Source organism: Carlito syrichta, unplaced genomic scaffold (assembly GCF_000164805.1).
Source record: "Carlito syrichta isolate Samal-C Ts95f unplaced genomic scaffold, Tarsius_syrichta-2.0.1 Scaffold303315, whole genome shotgun sequence".
Taxonomy (NCBI): domain Eukaryota; kingdom Metazoa; phylum Chordata; class Mammalia; order Primates; family Tarsiidae; genus Carlito; species Carlito syrichta.
Genome location: NW_007247411.1, coordinates 627,388 through 641,440, shown reverse-complemented (window position 1 = coordinate 641,440; position 14,053 = coordinate 627,388). Strand labels below are relative to the sequence as shown.

Sequence of the window (14,053 nt, the reverse complement as noted above, 5' to 3'; positions counted from 1 at the left end):
GAAAAGTAAATGAATGCACAGTGCATGTTCAGGACAACTAGACAGGGTAAGAATGACATGTAATAAGATGGGGCTAAAACAAAGACGGAAACAGCTTAACGCAGTCCTGGCAACTGTATATATTGTTATTCTTATTGTTATCTTAGGAATTTGTAATTACTTTTGTAGGAAAATGGGACTCAGCAAAAGTTTTGAGCAAGTGTAGGCTGTTTCAATGTGTTTTGAAAATATAAGTGCAGGCAGGTAAGAGCAAAGTGTGCATATCTCAGCATGGAGAAAGTGGGTGAGATCAAAACAGAACACGGTGACCAGTCGGAGGTGGGAAACGAGGACGTCAAAGGCATCACAGAAGCTTCTTGCTTAGGTAAATGCATAGAGGTGATATTGGTACCTGAGATGTGGCTCGTGGGAGAAAGAACAAGGGATCATAAGTAGTATGGCACAAAAGCAGAACTAAGGGCAGACTATAAAGATTATCAACAGTGTAAAGAAATTTAGACTGGGAGCAGTGGTGCACATCTGTAATCCCGGCATTTTGGGAGATGGAGGTAAGAAGATCGCCTGAGCCAGGGGTTTGAGACCAGCCTGGGCAATATAACAGGACTTCGTCTCTACAATAAATCAAGAAATGAGCCGGGCATGGTTGTGTGCACTTGTAATCCCAGGTACTTGGAAGGCTGAGGCAGAGGGATCTCCAGAGCTTAGCAAGTTGCAGCTATGATCGCCATGAGTGTGCAACTTCCTTCCAGCCTAGGTGACAAAATGAGACTCTGACAAAGGAAAGAAAGAAAGAAAGAAAGAAAGAAAGAAAGAAAGAAAGAAAGAAAGAAAGAAAGAAAGAAAGAAAGAAAGAAAGAAAGAAAAGGGAAGGAGGGAGGGAGGGAGGGAGGGAGGAGAAGAAAAAGAAAGGAGAAGAGAATAGGAGATGAGAAGAGAAGAGATGAGAAGAAAAAGAGAAAGAAAGAAGATAAATTTACTCTAGAGTGGGCTTCCAGGGAGGGAGGACTGACAATAAAGTGTATACCTGTCATAAAGACATGCCTTCTTGGCCGGGCTCGGTGTCTCAGTCCATAATCCCAGCACTTTGGGAGGCCAAGGTGAGGGGATTCCCTGAGTCCATGGGTTCGAGACCAGCCCAGGTAACTTGGCGAGACCTCAACTCTACAATAAATAAAAGATTAGCCAGGCAACTTGGTGAAACCTCATCTTTACAATAAATAAAAAATTAGCCAGGCATGGTAGTGTGCACCTGTAGTTCCAGCTACTTGGAAGGCTGAGGTGGAAGGATCACCAGAGCCCAGCAGGTCAACACTGGGGTGGCTGTGAGTGTGTCATGGCACTCCAGTCTGGGTGACAGAGTGAGACTCCAACTCAAAAAAAACAAAACAAAAGCTTTCTCATGGAATTTGGTGAGACCTGCATCACAATGGGGCAGAGAAAATATATCACCTGGATATAATCTTGGGGTGGGGCACATGCGGAGGTGATAAACCAGTGGAGGGAGTCTAGGGATACTGGTGTAGACAGAGACAGACAGCAGGTGGTAGTAGAGGCAAACCCCTCTAGATGGGGAAGTCTATTGTAGTCTGAGAATGTGTCCAGTGAGCAACCAGGCATAATAATCTGGAACCAGGGAAGGGTCATATCTCAGAATCCTGGCAGGCAGACAGCTGCTAACGGGAACTATGTCAGAAGGTGGTGACTCGTTCACAAAATGGGGCCTTGGGAGAGAATCCCAGTGCCTGAGAGAGAAACTAGCAAGGCAAAAGACAAGAGTCCCATGAAAATGGAATGCTAGCTAAGTATTAAGTAGAATCCTAAGTAGAGAAACAAAACCAAGGCTCCAGGTAGAAGGCTGAGGGAATAGTGTGGAAAATGAGTCTTGGAAACAAGGTAGAAGCCTGTCACCAACTGATCAGGAAGATCGAAGAGAAAGGAACTGATAGGATACTGAGTTCAAAAGTGTCAGCCAATGTGTCTCTACCCGGTTAGTATGTTGAAATCACTTGGAGAAGTTTAAATAAATACCTTTGCCTACTACTTATTCTAAACCAATTAAAGTCATAATCTCTGTGGGCAGAGCCTAGATGATGCTCTAAAACAGAACTATCCAAAGTGTTGTAAACAAAAGTTGAGAAACACTAGTCTACAGTGGACTCAATCACTGATCACATGGATAGCTGTAAAAAAAAGTCGTCAGGCTGTGTTCCACCACAATAGATTCTAATTTAATGAGTCTGGGCTTTGCCTTGAACATAAGGACTTTTAAAAGTCCCCAAACAGTTCTAATGTGCAGCCAAGGTGAAGAGTTATATTCTAGAACTACACTGCCCAATATAGTAATTACTAGCCACATGTGGCTATTAAGCATGTGAAATATAGCTAGTTTGAATTGAGATGTGCTGGAACAAAACATACAATGGATTTTAAAGACTATGAAAATAATAATGTTAAATATTTATTAATAATTTTAATATTGATTACAGGTTGAATATTTTAGATATATTGAGTTAAATACACTGTATATATTTCATTTTCTTGAGACAGGGTCTGGCTGTATCACCCAGGCTGGAGTTCAGTGGCACAGTCATAGTTCACTGCTTCCTGGAACTCCTGGATTTAAGAGCTTCTCTCACCTCAACCTCCCAACGTGCTAGGATTACAGGCATAAGCCACTGTACCTGACCTAAATAAAATATATTATTAAATTTTACCTTTATTTTTTTAAATGTGGCTACTTAGGAATTTTAACTTACATACATGACTCATTATATTTCTATGGGTTTAGAGTTTCTTACATGTTCCAGTCTAAAGTTCAGGTTGGTCCTAAGGACTACAGTTGAGCTGAGTCCAGGTGTGTAATTCAGGTGTGGGAGGAAAAAGGCTATAGGAACAAAGAACAGGAACCTGACAGCCTGTGGCCAAAAATGTCCTTCCCTTTATACAATCCTTATTAAGTCATAAAGTTAAAAGCAGCAGGGCTAAAGGGGACATTAAAAGTCATTCCGCTTAACCCCTTCATTTTCTGGTAGAAGCTTTATATTTCATTTCATTTTGTTGACCTGAAAAATCCTTCCGATTAGCTGTTCTTATTAGGTAACAAGCATTCTCCTTGAATAATGTAAACAACTTGAAACTGAGGAAAGTTTCAGTACTTACAGATACAGAATTCAAACTAAGTCAATCAAATTGAATTAATTCCTCATAATACCTTGTAATACTCACAAGAAGGCTGGAGGGCAGAAATTCTAGTTTAGACTCGGGGAGGAGAGGTAGAACAATCAGGAACAGAGAGTGCCTGGAGAGTAGGATGGGCCACCGAAGAGTCCTTCAAAGGACATTTAGGGCAGGAAGAAGATACTGCACTGTTTATCTGGGTGGACTAGGAAGTGGTCATTTTATTTATTTTATTTTTTTATCTTTTTAAATTATTATTATAAAGATGTGGGGTACAATTCAGAGTCAGGTGTACAAACGTTGATTATGCAAGTACCCTTGTTGATGAGGTATGGAAAGTGGTCGTTTTAAAAAAGATACTAAAAGGGCATTGAGAAGTTTTTTTATTTCAAAACTTTGCCTGTTTCCAAGGAAACGAGAAAAATGAGACTTCCTTTTTTGCAGTTCCCATAAGCCTGACTAATACTGCAGTATTAAAGTTTAGTAATTCTAAAGTTAAATAGGCTTTTAAAAATCGAGAATTGCCCATGTGGAACACTGTTTGCTAAATGGAAAATTCCTTGCAAAAACAAGTAGCTGTAAACAGCACCTGAATTTGCTACATGGTAATAAATCTGGACAAAACTAAGCATAGAATATACTCAGGGGGTGATAGTTTTATGGCTTGGAGTTACTATCTCTTTGAAGGTTAACAGCCTTGATTGGACACTTTGGACAAGAAGAAAAGCGTTCATTATCCCTCCATAACCCAGCATCTACTCTCATGGGCAGTTTAGAGTCAAGAACAGTAAAATGGGTGCAGAAATCTAAATGTGATTGGTAACTTTGACAGCCAAAGATTTCTTTTTTAAAATCCTGTTTTATTTACCTTGATAAAGAAGAGAGTTCTGTTTTGCATACCATTTCCTCATATGAGATTGTTAGTTTAATCTGTAGCAAATGCAAGATTCTTCTTTTAAGGTCAGGCATTCTGCTTTGGGACATAAAAAAAGGATCCTCAGTAAGGCGGTAAAAAGAAATCTTAGACAAGCAAAGGGGGTTATGCAAAGAAAATTTTTAGATCAGTCAAAATAATTTTGAATCGATAATCCTTCTCTAAATATATTATTGGCTCACAAAACAATCCTCAAATAATCTTTATGAGAAGACCCAAATTTCATTGAAAATTTGACAATAAGAGAAGTTTCTAAGATTACCAGAGCAATGTGGTTAGTCAATAGGTTTTGAATAGTTTCTTGAATGCAGATACTATGTTTTCTACCAATTGAAGGTTTATACCAACCCTGTGTCAAGCAAGTCTATTGGCACCATTTTTCCAACAGTGTGTTCACTTCTTGTCCCTGTCACATTTTGGTAATTCTTGCAATGTCTCCAAGTTTGCATTACTATTATATCTATTATGGTGAACTGTGATTAGAGATCTTTGATACTACTATTGTAATTCTTGGGGACAACATGCACCATGCCCATATAAGACAGCAAACTTAATTGATAAATGTTTGTGTTCTGACTGCTCCACTCACCGGCCATTCCCTCATCTCACTACCTCTTCTCAGGCCTCCCTACTCCCTAAGACACAACAGTATTGAACTTAGGCCAAGTAAGAACCCTACAAAGTTCTCTAAATGTTCAAACAATAAAATCACACTTATCTCACTTTCAATCAAAAGCTAGAAATGACTAAACTTAGTGAGGAAGGCATGTCAAAAGCTGAGATAGGCCTCTTGTACTAGTTAGCTAAGCTATGAATACAAAGGAAAAGTTATTGAGGGAATTAAAGGTGCTGCTCCAGTGAACACACAAATGATAGGAAAGTGAAGTAGTCTTATTGCCAATATGGAGAACGTTTGAGTGATCTGGACAAAAGATTAAACCAGCCACCATATTCCCTTAAACCAAACACTAATCCAGAGGAAGGTCCTAGGGTGCTTCAATTCTATAAAGAGATGAGGAAGAAAAGTTTGGAGCTAGCAGGGTTTGGTTCAGGAGAATTAAGGAAAGAAACTCCCGCCAGAACATAAAAGTACATGATAAAGCAGCAAGTGCTGATGGAGAACCTGTGGCAAACTATCCAGAAGGTTTAGCCAAGATCATTAATGAAAGTGGCTACACTAAACACAAGATTTTCTCTTTTTTGAGTTGGAGTCTCACTCTGTCGCCCAGGCTAGAGTGCAGTGGTACACTCACGGCCACCCCAGCATTGACCAGCTGGGCTCTGGTGATCCTTCCCCCTCAGCCTTCCAAGTAGTAGGAACTATAGGCACACGCTACCATGCCCAGTTAATTTTGTTGTTGTTTTTAATTGTAGAGATGAGGTCTCACCAAGGTGCCTGGGCTGGTCTCAAACCCACAGGCTCAGGCAATCCACTCACCTCAGCCTCCCAAAGTGGGATTACAGGATGAGCCACTGAGCCTGGCCAAGATTTTCAATGTAGATAAAACAGCCTTCTCTCGGCAGAAGATGTCATCTAGGACTTTGATAGCTAGAGAGGAGAAGTCAATGCCTTGCTTGAGAGCTTCAAAAGGTAGACTGACATTCTGACAAGAGGCTAATGATACTGGTGACTTTAAGTTGCAGTCAATGCTCATTTATCATTCCAGAAACCCTAGGGCCCTTAAGAATTCTGCTAAATGGGGAAGTGAGGTCCAATGGGAGGCCCAAACTTCACCTGTGCATAAACCACTCATGTACCCAATCCTGACTTGTACCCTGCATCTTTAAAAGAAAAAAGAGGCTGGGTTTACTGGCTCTGCCTGTAATCCCAGCACTTTAGGAGGCTAAGGTGAGTGGATTACCTGAGCCCATGGGTTCGAGACAAGCCCGGGCAACTTGGCGAGACCTCGTCTCTGCAATAAATCAAAAATTAGCCAGGCATGATAGTGTGCACCTGTAGTTCTGGCTACTTAGAAAACTGAGGTGGAAGGATTACCAGAGCTCGGTGGGTTGACGCTGGAGTGGCATGAGTATGTCACTGCACTCTAGCCTGGGCAATAGTATAAGTCTCCAACTCAAAAAAGGGAAAAAAAAGGAATACAAAAAAGAATTCTGCTAAATCTTCTCTACCTGTGTTTTAGAAATGGGACAACAATGCCTGGGTGACATCTGTTTACATTATGGTTTGCTGAATATTTTAAGCCTATTGTAAAGACCTACTGCTCAGAAAAAGAGATTCCTTTCAAAATATTTACTGTTCACTGACAATGCACCTGGTCAATCAAGAGCGCTGATGGAGATGTACAGGAGATTGATGTTTTTAATGCTTGTGAACACAGTATTCATTCTGTTGCCCATGAATCAAAAAGTAATTTTGACTTTCAAGTCTTATTAATTAAGAAATGCGTTTCATAAGGGTATAGCTGCCATAGATAGTAATTTTTCTAATGAATCTAGCAAAGTAAATTGAAAACATTTTGGAAAAAATTTATCATTCTAGATACCATCAAGAATATTCATGATTCTTGAAATCATGAAGAGATAAAATTTTTAACATGAGCAAGACTTTGGAAGAAGTTGATCCCAACCTTCATGGATGACTTTGAGTTCAGACTTCAGAGGAGGAAGTAACTGCAGATATGGTAGAAATATCAAGAGAACTAGAATTAGAAGTGAAGCCAAAAGATGTGACTGAATGAACTGCTGCAATCTCATGATAAAACTTGAGTGGATGGGGAGTTGCTTCTTCTGGATAAGCAAAAAACATGTTCTTGAGATGGAATCTACTCCTGGTGACCTTGCTATAAACATTGTTGAAATAAAATAGAGAATTTAGAATATTCTATAAACTTAGTTGATAAAGCAGTGGCAGAGTTGGAGAAGATTGACTCCAATTTTGAAAGAAGTTCTACTGTGGGTAAAACCCTCTCAAACTGCTGAGCATAGTAGCTCAAGCCTATAATCCCAGCACTTTGAGAGGCCACGGTGAGAGGATTGCCTGAACTCAGGGGTTTGAAACCAGCCTGGGCAACTTGGCAAGACCTCAACTCTACAATAAATAAAAAAATTAGCCAGGTGTGGTAGCACATGCCTGTGGTTCTGGCTACTTGGAAGGCTGAGGTGGAAGGATTGCCAGAGCCCAGCAGGTCGAGGCTGCAGCAGCCGTGAGCATGCCACTGCACTCCTGCCTGGGCAACAGAGTGAGACTTCAACTCAAAAAAAAAAAAAAAAAAATCCTCTCAAAGTGAATCACATGCTACAGAGATATTTTTTATGGAAGGAAGTGTCAACCAATGTAGCAAACTTCATTGTTGTCTTATTTGAAGAAATGGCCACAGCCCCCCCCAACCTTCAGTAACCATCAGACCATCAGCAGTCATCAACATCCAGGCAAGGCCCTGAATTAGCAAAAAAATGACAACTTGCTGAAGGCTCAAATGATCATGAGTAATTTTTTTGAGGGGGGTTGGAGTCACACTCTGTCGCCCAGGCTGGAGTTCTGTGGCACACTCATGGCCACCGCAGTGTTGACTGCTGGACAACGGTGATCTTTCCACCTCAGCCTTCCAAGTAGCAAGAATTACAGGCATGCACTACCACGCCTAGCTAATTTTTGATTTATCATAGAGACAAGGTCTCGCCAAGTTGCCTGGGCTGGTCTTGAATCCGCGGTCTCCAGCAATCTACTCACCTCAGTTTCCCAAAGTGCTGGGATTACAGGCTGAGCTACCAAGCCTGGCCATTGTTAGTATTTTTTAAGGAATAAAGTGTTTTTTAATTAAAATATGTACATTGTTTTTTAGACATAATGCTATTGCGCACTTAATAGTATACTACAGTATAATGTAAACATAACTTCTCTATACACTGGGAAATCAAAAATTTGGGTGACTCACTTAATCATGATATTTGCTTTGTGGCAGTGGTCTGAAACTAACTGGCAACATCTCTGAGACACTCATATCTGGAGTGTTTTACTCTTCTCAGCTTTATAAACCAGGATCCACACCTCAGAACTTTGAGTATCAGCCTGTACTCTGCTTTCTGAGTCCCCGAAATGTCTCTTTATGTGGTGTAGTTTTTTAAAACCTGAAGACTGTATTTATCTACTTAACTTGTAGCAATGGTCTCATTTGATTGAACTGAGTAAAAAATCAATTGCTCCTTTTCAAAACAAACACTTTATTGCCCCCAATTTATAGCTTTGTAAACGTAACAGATTTTTCTTCTCAAATGTAAACTGACTTCTTAGATGTTCAGAGTTCCTTAGGAACTGGAGTTGAAGCATAGAGAACTAACAGTAGGAGGAGCTGAAAAGGCTCTTGTAAACCAGCATCAGCAAATCGACAAACACCTTAGGAAAATGTGGTAGTTACGGAGTTTGTTGGGTACAAATTCCCAGCAGGGCCTTTATAGTTTCTGCTTCATATGAGCTTACTACTTTGTTATTTGTTTAAAGCATACAAGTCTAACGTTAGAATTGGGCATTTGTCCAAATGAACAGTGTGTTTTAATAATCTGTAACATTTTCTAAGATAGTTTTTTGTTTGTTTGTTTGTTTGTTTGAGTTGGAGTCTCATTCTGTCGCCCAGACTGGAGTGCAGTGGCCGCTCCCGGCCACCACAGCCTCGACCTGCTGGGCTCCGGCAATCCTTCCACCTCAGCCTTCCAAGTAGCCAGAATTACAGGCATGCACTACCACGCCCGGCTGATTTTTTTGATTGATTGAGATGAGGTCTCGCTGCCCAGGTGGGTCTCGAACCCACGGGCTCAGGCAATCCACTCACCTCAGCCTCCCAAAGGCGTGGGATTACAGGCTGAGCCACCGAGCCCCGGCTTCTAAGATATTTTTTAGTAAAATGGTGTCACTTTTACCCATAATTATTAGTGGATTGCTTGGTTTTTAATGGATTTTATGTCCATTGAATTAATACTATTTGTTCAACTGCTCATGTCATTAGGGATGGACACTAAATTGCTTCTGCTGACTGGGATAAGAGTAGGAGAGATGGGCAACCCCTTCGGGTCCCCTCCCACTGTGTGAGCTTTTCTGTCCTCTTAATAAATCCTGCTTTCCTCCCCACCCCACCCCCCCAAAAAAGTAGGAGGGATGAGTGCTACTTCTAAGAAGCATTACTGAAGTGAGAGGGAACAGTGAACTGAAAGGAGGCTTCCCAAAAGACATGTCCATCTGGAAACTGGAAAAAGAGTTTTTGCATATGTAGAAATTAATTGAAGGATCCTGAGATGAGATCGTTGTGGATTTAGGGAGGGTGGCCCTAAGTCCAATGACAAGTGTTCCTGTAAGAGGAAGGCAGAAAAACATTAGAAACATTAGAAACACAGAGAGATACAGGAGAAATGGCAATGTGAAGAAAGAAGGGAGACTGGAGTTATGCAACCTCAAGCCAAAGAATACCTGAAGCCATTAGAAGCTAGAAGAGTCAAGAAAGGATTCTCCAGTAGAGCCTTCTGAGGGAACATGGCCCTTTCACTCCTTGATAGATTACCCACACCTGGATTCAGATTTCTGACCCCCAAGACTATAAGAGAACACCTTTCTTCCTCCCACCCTCCCCTCTTCCCTTCTTTTCTTTTCTTCTTTCTTTTCTTCCATCCTTCCTTCTTTCTTTTTTTCTTTCTTTCTTTCCTTCTTTTGGGTCAGGGTCTCACTCTGTTGCCCAGGCTGGAGGGCAGTGGCTTGATCATGGCTCACCACAGCCTTAACCTTCTGGACTCAGGTGACCCTTCTGTCTCAGTATCCTGAATAGCTGGGACTATACATGCATATCACCAGGTTCAGCTCTTTCTTTTTTTTCTTTCTTTCTTTCTTTCTTTTTTTTTTTTTGTAGAAACAATGTCTCACTATGTTGCTTAGGCTTGTTTTAAACTCTTGGACTCAACCAATCCTCCTTCCTCAGCCTCCCAAAGTGCTGGGAATGCAAGCATGAGCCACCACAGCTGGCCATGAGAGAACACATTTCTGTTGTTTTAAGCCACCAAGTTTATGGCATTTTGTTACAGCAGCCCTGGGAAACTAGTATACTGGTCTTCATCCTCTTCTCCCTTCCTGCTCACTCTGAAGGCTGGAATGCCCGAAACAGCATGGAAGCTTGGAAATGAAAGCCAAACAGGGAAATGAAAGCTAGACATGGCAGTGTAATACTGTCACTATGGTTTACCACCTCTATACTTTCTAAAATGAAAGAGAAATATCATCTGTAAGCCTTTGCTATTTTGAGTTTCCCTATTACTCACATCTAAGCCTAATGCTGTTCAATGCCTCTTGTATGATACTTGTTTTGTGTGATTAGCTTGTCATCTTCTTGAGAGTCAACCTGCTATGAGATTCATCTTTATATTCATTTTAAGTGTTGATGTTAGTCATACTATCACCACTCAATAGGCATTTGTTGAATGAGTGGGTGAATTCAACTTTACATTTTCCTGTTGGTGTATAGGAGATGATCCTTCTAAACTTCAGCAAAATCTGATAAAACCTAAGTACTAATAATAAAGTCTACTGTAGGATGATAAACACTTAAAAAAATTTTTAAATGAGGAGATTTTAGCCATTATAAAGAGAATGTAAGAGACTCAGATATTAATTTTTAAATTCCCATAGTATTTCGTTCTACTCTCCTCTTCTTCTTGTTCTTACTAAAATGAAAGGTCCTTCTTTCCAGAGAGTGTGTCTGTGTGTTGTTAAGGAAATGCCTTAAACCTTCATGTGGAACATGACAGGAAGTTCTAGAGGTCTAACCAATGACCAATAGAAAGAGAATTAGAAAGTGAAATTCAACAGTCTTCCTCCCATATCACAATTTAAGTTGGAGCTAGGAAACTCAAATTATAAATTATAGGATATGTGGAACCTTTAAAGGACACTTCTTAACTCCTCCAAAACCAGTGTCTCTCATTAATGAGAGTAGATATGGAGGGGTATACTTTAGAAAGCGTCTTCAAATCCAAATACCTGTGAAAAAGTGACACAATGTGTCACTGGCCCCAGAAAGTTACAAGAAAGAATGAGCCACATTTATTCTTCTTTTGATTTACAATTGGCAATCCTAGACTTCCAATAATCAGCAAGATCCAATGTGTACATTTTAAATCTGGGCCACATAAGTAGTTGGAGTGGAGAGCAACTATAGAACAATAAGTTTGTCTATAATGTCATTTAAATTTGATGTTAACACAAGTACAGTATACATTGTTTCCAAATTCCCATTGTTCAAAATATTTGGAGTGATCTCTTTTAATTTCACTTCCCTATATTTAAATATCACTTTAATTCTCAATGTTCTGTAGTCACAAAATCAAATCAAAATAAGATAAAATCACTGCCAGATGCATTCAATCTCAATAGTCAATGTCACTTAAAGTGATGGGGTCAATAAAAGGGCAGAGAACTAATATCCTCATGCCTTACTCTTATTCACGTATTTGCTCATTCACTATTAATGTATATGGCACTCTTCCTGATTCTAGAAGTATAAAGTTAGATCAAGCATGATCTGTCTTTCAAAAAGTTTGCACTTCTTATAGGTAAATGGAACAGAGATTAATAGCTGTACCTAAATCATCCATTCTTTAGCCTCTATTAATAAACCTCTATATTTTTTAACCAGGCATACGGCCATGTGAAATACAGACTGTGTTTTTCAGTTGCCTCAGTTGCTAGATGTGGACATGAGTCAATCCTGGCTACTGCAAAATATAATTGAAAATGATGTACACAACTTTCCAGAATGGGTTCTTAAAGTGCAAGGGTAATATTTATTTTCCTCCTTTCTTCTTTCCTGCTTGTTATATTGCAGATGTAATGGTCGCAGCTTGAGCAACCATTATGAACCATGAGGTTTGAGCCATGTGCCAGGAGGGTAGAACAATATGATAGAAGAACCTAGATCGGTGATACCATGGGACCCCAAAACAGCTCTCAACTGCCTCCTTCTGGACTTTATTATGTAAAAGAAAAATATGTATGTGTTTGTTTAAGCTATTATTTTTGGGTGATTTGATAACTTTCAGTTATATGTAGCTGAGCTCAATCCTAGTGGATACCAAGATATAAAGTGCTTATGGAACATGAGATTGGTCAAACAGAAACAACTGTAATGTTGAAACAAATGCAATAGAAAAGAGAGGGAATACCTCTGGTCAGAGGAACCAAAAAGACTGTGTAGACTGTGTAGACTGTCGGATTTAAACCATGTGGGATCTGAGCAGGTGGAAATGAGGTGGGAAAAATGCATCCCTATGTGAAATTTAGAAGGATATTGGTGGGCAATATCCTTCTGTAAGGGCACCCTGGAGCCAGATGGTGTACGGACTTGAATAGAACTATAAGAACTTTGGGATTTGCTCAACAAGCAATAGGGGACCATATTCAGACCCTGATAATGAGAATATCTGGTGATGCTAACATAGTTCTTTCCAACTTTTGTAACACGAGAGGTCACATAAAAGTAATAATATTTTTATAGCACCCTGAGATAAATGGATGAGGCTGTTAACTGCTGAAGGCAACTTGCCCCATGCAAAACTGTTACAGGTCCTGTCTGGGAGCCCTGAGACCTTTGAGGGTTAATACATCAGCAAGCCTATTACCTATTCCCTCTGTGTGAGTTAGGAAGCTCTTCCCTAAGGGATCAATTCTGTTATAAGATAGAGGATATTTTTTTCGGGACATATTTATATGAATAATTTAGAAATGGTAAATAATTTAGAAATAATTAAGTGAAACAAGAGATTGCATTCTATTATTAGGATTGGTACCTCTGATTTCTACATAAACCCTGAAGAATATCATTCAATAAATAGAGAGTGCAGATGGTAATGACATTAAAATGTATACCTCTTTCTCCATCCACATATATTATAAATATATATGAATATATATTATATATGCACATATATATACACATACACAGAACACACATATATCAAAGAGAAATGCAGAAACTATTTCAAGTTTTGCCAAATATAATTTTGTATTCGTTTTTATAAACAATTAGACACATTTTGGAAATTGTTAATTTTCACACTCTAGTGACTAATATCCTCACCCCCTACGCCCATGCCATATGGTTTTTCCTATGTTCCTTTTACACATAGGAAAGTATGAAGACAGGGATAGGCCTGGGGGAGCCAAAGGCATGTACCTCCATAAATAAAAGTTCCTCATGAGTTTGTCACATTGACTAGTCTCTTTGAGATTCTAGTTGACACTCTTTATTAATAAAGAATAGTGCTCTTCGCCATCTTTCCTCTGCTCCTGGAGCCGCAGCAAAGAAGGTCGAGCAGTGCAGTTTCAGCAGGTACAAAATCTACCCTGGACAGGAGAGGCGCAGCGCCAGGACCCAGGGGAAGGTTTTTCAGTTTCTTAATGCAAATTGCGAGTCCTTTCCAAGAAGAATCCTCGGCAAATAAACTGGACTGTCCTCTACAGAAAAAAGTACAAAAAGGGACAGTCGGAAGAAATTCAAAAAAAAAAGAGCCCACCGTGCAAATTCCAGAGGGCCATTACTGGTGCATCTCTTACTGATATAATGGCCAAGAAGAACCAGAAACCTGAAGTTAGAAAGGTTCAAGGGGAACAAGCTATCAGGGCTGCTAAGGAAGCAAAAAAAGGCTAAGCAAGCATCTATAAAGACCTCCATGGCCTCTGCAAAGGCACCCACAAAAGCAGCTCTTGAGCAATAGATTGTGAAGCCTGTGAAGTGTTCAGCTCCCTGAGTTGGTGGAAAGTACTGAGTTGGCAGATCTGATTTTTATTTATTTATTTATTCTTAATTTTAAAGATGTGAGGCACAGCCAGTCTCGGTGGCTCAGCCTGTAATCCCGCCTTTGAGAGGCTGATGTGAGTGGATTGCCTGAGCCCGCGGGTTCGAGACCCGCCTGGGCAGGCGAGACCTCATTTCTACAATAAATCAAAAA

At 40.0% G+C, this 14,053-nt stretch overlaps 1 pseudogene; it reads left to right on the top strand.

Moving 5' to 3' along the window:
* The first annotated feature begins 270 nt into the window (after positions 1–270).
* LOC110595667 lies at positions 271–13,870 on the top strand (annotated as a pseudogene).
* Positions 13,871–14,053: the final 183 nt, after the last annotated feature.